The sequence below is a fragment of the Mustela putorius genome, unplaced genomic scaffold, assembly GCF_011764305.1.
Source record: "Mustela putorius furo isolate JIRA1106 unplaced genomic scaffold, ASM1176430v1.1 tig00003911_pilon_pilon_pilon, whole genome shotgun sequence".
Taxonomy (NCBI): Eukaryota; Metazoa; Chordata; class Mammalia; order Carnivora; family Mustelidae; genus Mustela; species Mustela putorius.
In genome coordinates, this window is record NW_025422058.1 from 3,944,004 (window position 1) to 3,949,438 (window position 5,435).

The 5,435-nt window shown below is 41.2% G+C and overlaps 1 pseudogene; it reads left to right on the plus strand.

Moving 5' to 3' along the window:
- Positions 1 to 235: 235 nt before the first annotated feature.
- LOC101686269 lies at positions 236 to 5,002 on the plus strand (annotated as a pseudogene).
- Positions 5,003 to 5,435: the final 433 nt, after the last annotated feature.

The following is a 5,435-nucleotide window of genomic DNA, read 5'->3' on the forward strand; positions in this document are numbered from 1 at the left end:
TTATGACGACGATGGTGACCATCATCACCACAGAAAGCATCTGATGGTCCTCCATAAGTGGAAGTTCTTATTTTATTTATTTTTTTCTTTAATCCCCAGCATGTCATTTTGTTAGAGCCCTGCTTTTATCCCACAGCTTTCTAACTAGATTACCTAGGATTATTATTTTAAACTGTGGTAACAAAAAAAACCTAAAAGTGTCAGCACAATGATTTTTTTTCTGGAATGGTCCAGGATGCATCAAGATGGGAGGCAGGGCTCTGCTTCCCGAAGTCACCAAGGGATCCATGTTCCTCCCCACCAGACTCTCCACATGTTTGCTCCAGATTCAGATTCAGCTAACACTGGTGGGCCTATTAGATGCCAGACACGTTTACAATCACATTTACAACAATCCTGTGAGGTGAGCATTAGTATATCCATGTTAGAGATGAGCAGTCTGAACTCAGAGAGGGGAAATCATTAGCTTACAGTCAATTCGCCCACTACCCTTCTCTTTCTTCCAGTAGCATTTAGAGTCTCTACCAAATCCATTAGTATTCAGTCTCCCCTGAGTTTATTAGAACCCCTCTTGCTTCCCCAATAAAAATGGAGTTAAAGCTTCTAGGTCAAGCATGGGGACTCTATATGTTTTTCAGATCCCTGGAAGATTCATACACAGGGTGGTGAATGCCAGGATTACTTGAACCTGAATGTAAGGAAAGTCTCACTGATGAATTTACTAATGGATCTTCATAACTTAGGCATTAGACTTCATTTCAGACCAAGCCCAAGACCGTTCAGACTCGAAGTTACCTACAAACATTTTTCTTTTTCTTCCTCTTAGTGCATGTTGAAAGAAATGCTGTCTCCTGAGGAAGTATACGTGCACTTTGCCCCAAGTTTTCCACCCCTGTTCCCCGCCCCCCATTACATGGTACATTCGTTTTGCTCTTGAAAAATGAACCTTAAGCAGAAATTCACAGCTGTGATTTTTCGTTTCCAACTTCCCGTGTTTGACATGCGGTGTAAAGACTGGAAACGCTAGCTGCCTGGCCACTGAAAGGTACTTGCAGTCTTCCCTTTGTGATCCCTTTGGGTGCGGGAAAGTCCTCAGAGCCAGCAGCTGAGGAAAGAAAACCAATGGAACCTCAGATGGTAATGACCCCAAGGGTCAGGTCAAGAGCAAGGAAATGGCAGTGGCAAACTTTCTGGCTTTGTTGTGCGCTGCCCCCCCCTTCAGGGATTTTTATTATAATTCTTTAAAGCTGGTTATGATAAAACAAACATTACGAATGTTAGGAAGATTCTATTGCACTGGGGTTCCTTTTGGTTCCCTCTCTCTCACAGCTGCAAGTGCTGCCTCTTCCATGTTATTAATTTAGAGGTAATCAGGTTTACATTTGCAGCTGTGTAGCATATGTTTTCCTCAAACAGTCATGGCCATGGGCTCCAGGACAATTAAGACTGGAAAAAATGCCAGCGGCTTCTTCCCCCCTTCCTGTGATGAATTAATAATGTTTCTTCTAATGATTAGTTTTGTGTAATTTTATCCCTAGACTATGGCAAACATGTTGTGAGCACCTCCCATGTGTCTGAGCTATAGGCTTTTTAATAAATGTGATCACTTTGAAATATAACATCTTGGTTTTAAAAAAATGGTTTCTAACTTAGTGGAGAGAGAGCTGAGGGAAATACTACATGGTATGAGCCAAGATATGAAGTTAGACACAGTAAGATGCCTGTAATGCTATAGTTGGACGGTTGCATCATGAAAAAGCTGATTAGGTATTTCCAGTTGGAAGTTGCTATTTCTTTTTCCAGTTTGAATTGAACTCCAAATTATCATTAGGTTACTTTGATAGAAAAGCCTGTGCTGCTATAATCCGGTTTCTGACTCAGACACAAAACCCGTCTTTACTTTTTTGGATAATCTTGTACAATTTAACAGACTACAGATTCCTTTGAAAGAGACTTTAACTGAATTATGGTGTGCAGATGACAGATAAGCCAGGAACAAGGTTTGCATCAGAGAAATTCTGAACCGCAGGATGTCCTTTTGGTGTCTAAACTCCCTCATTTCTTTCCCCATGCAGTGCAACCTGTTCTTTCTCTCCTATTAAATAAGACTATCAATATAAATTCCTTTGAAGAGTTACCTAGCTAAATTAACCCGTGAATGAAATGATACTTATTCAGCAAATATGCAATTTCATTTGACTATCTATCTATCTATCTATCTATTTATTTGTATTAGCTCTCACTAGCTTTCTGAACATCAGGGAATAGGCCTTCCTGCTAAAAGATGATCTAGCTCAGGGGTGGGCAGACTAGAGCCCTTGAGCAGCTCCTGCCACCACCTGCCCATTTGTGTACTTGTCTGCAGCTGCTTCTGCTTACCGATGGTGTGGACACATAGTTGTTGAGTTGGAATTGCTACAGATGGGGCTGCTTCGTGGGGCATGACTTGTGTGGTGGCAAGGAGTCCCGGGCTCAGCAGGGTCGTGTGCTGATTTAATACTCTGCTGTGACCCTCTTGAAGTCAATAATTTTTGAACAATTTTTGAACAGTTTTTTACTGGGTCTCACAAAGTAGGTAGCTGGTGTAGATGATGGAGACTGTATGGCCTAAAAAGCCTAAAATATTCATTGGCCTTTAATAGAAAAGTCTGCTGATCCTTGGTTTAGCTGATCTTCTGTTTTTATATTTATAATTATTTAAATCATTTAATGCATATAAGAATGAACTGGAGAGCATGCTTAAAATGTAATGACTCAGAGATTCTGGTTCCAAGACGGTCTCTTGTGTGGCCCAAGTATCTACAATTTTAAAAAGCCCAGCACCCCTCAATAGACAGCCATTTAGCTTATCATTCCAGCTAGAAATGAACTTCTTGAAAGCAGAAGATTTGGATAACTCACAGTGCCTCAAACCAAGAATCTTGGATACCACACACTGCTTGCACCAATAATCTTGGCTATCTCAGGATGTCTTTTATCAGGAATTTTCCAAGTACCTCATCATCCTCAGATTTCTAGGGCTCCCAGGTTCATGTTGCTTGGGCTTGGAACAGGATCTCTGGCCTTACTAGAATTAGAGACATTGTTTCTAGTGCGGGAAGGAGTATTAGCAGTTGGCTTCTTGGATGGTTTCCCAGAGAAGCACACATTGCAATCTGACTTCTAGACTGCCATTCAGCAATTATACTTTTAAAAATTGTTGTTAATACACATAGCAGGAGGTTTGCATTTCCTTTTTTTGTCCTTGTCATCCTCTTGCCACCTCCAGGGCCATGACCACCACTCTCTGACTTATCTTGCTTCTGCTGCTTGAACCACTGCTGCTGGAAGAACTGTGAACTCCCTGTATCAACCAGAGTGGGAAAAAGAAGAAAAAAAGAGAGGGACCAGATGCTGCCAGCAAGCTGCCTCTGGTGACATCTCACATTCAGTGCCGGTTATAATTATTTTTTTTTTTTTTTTTTTTTTTTTTTTTTTTTTTTATTATTTTTTTTTTTTTAAAGATTTTATTTATCCATTTGACAGAGAGAAATCACAAGTAGATGGAGAGGCAGGCAGAGAGAGAGAGGGAAGCAGGCTCCCTGCTGAGCAGAGAGCCCGATGCGGGACTCGATCCCAGGACCCCGAGATCATGACCTGAGCCGAAGGCAGCGGCTTAACCCACTGAGCCACCCAGGCGCCCAGTGCCGGTTATAATTATTGAAGTTAGAGAGAATTAAAGACTCTCTTCTCATTGAGGAAGAATTCATTAGAAATCAGGAACAAATGAAGACTTTAGAAGAAAAGCAAGAGGAGGAAAGATCTAAGGTGTACGATCTTAGGGGGACCCCAATATCAGGAGGAACTTTGGAAAAGATCATTGATGACAATCATGCCATTGTGTTTTCATCTATAGGCTCAGAACACTACGTCAGCATTCTTTCCTTTGTAGACAAGTATCTGTTTGAAACAGATTAGTCTGTCTTGCTCAGCCACAAGGAGCATGCTGTCATAGGGGTGTTCATGGGTGACAGCAGATCCCTTGGTCACAGTGATGAAGGTAGAAAAGATGACCCAGGAAACCTATGCTGATATCGGGGGGTTAGACAACCAAATCCAGGAAATTAAGTAATCTGTGGAGCTTTCTCTCATTCACCCTGAATATTATAAAGAGATGTGTATAAAACCCCAAAGGAGGTCATTCTCTGTGGTCCATCTGGCACAGGTAAAACCTTATTAGCCAAAACAGTAACAAACCAAACCTTAGCCACTTTCTTGAGAGTAACTGGCACTGAACTTATTAAGAATTACCGAGGTGATGGGCCCAAACTTGTTTGGGAATTTTTTCAAGTTATGGAAGAATACGCACCATTCATTATTGATGAAATTGATGCCAATGGAACAAAAAGTTATGACTCAGATTCCGGTGGTGAGAGAGAAATTCAATGACCAATGCTGGAACTATTGAACCTATTGGTTGGATTTGATTCAAGGGGTGACATGAAAATTATCATGGCCTCAAACTGAATAGGAACTTTGGATCCAGCACTTATCAGACCAGGCCATATTGATGGGAAGATTGAGCTCCCCCTGCCTAATGACAAGACTAAGAAGTGCATCTTTCAGATCCATGCAAGCAGGATGATCTGGATGATGGTGTGACCCCGGACGACTTGATCATGGCTAAAGATGACCTCTGTGTGCCGATGTTGAGGCAATCTGTCCAGAAGCTCGTCTGATGGCTTTGAGAAAATGCAGAATGAAAGTAACAAATAAAGACTTCAAGAAATCTAAAGAAAATATTCTGTGTAAAAACCAAGAAGATACTCCTGAGGACTGTATCTCTAGTGGACCACAGCTGCCTTCAAGGAAATAGTCGGGGGTGTCCCAACCCTCTGAAGGGATGAGGTTGGGGAAGTTGCCCAGAGGAACCCAGGTTCCCATTGATCTTTCTTAGCAAACCCTCCTGCGTACCTTTGTGAGCAGCCCCCCAGGCTGCCTTCATTTGTCGGTCATGTGCAATGCTCCCTCCCCAATAAAGAGTGCTCCTTCTCAAATAAAAAACACATGACATAAAATTTACCACCTTAGCCATTTTTATAAGTGTACACTTTTGTACTGTTAAGTGTATTCACTGTTGTGAAGTAGATCGCACCATACATTTTTTTAGTCTCTAAAAACACATCAGATAACCAAAATAGGTGACAAGCTGTTACTACTTAACAATAAAAGAAAAAAAATAAGGTCGTTCAATAAAAAAATGGGCTCAAGACTTAAACTGACATTTCATCAATGAAAATATACATATGACAGATAAGCACATGAAAAGATATTCAATGTCATGAATAATCAGGGAAATGAAAATTAAAACCTCGCCAAGATACCAAAGTTGAGGATACCAAATGCTGTCAAGAATGTTGAAGTAGGAGCACCTGGGTGGCTTAAGCGTCTGCCTT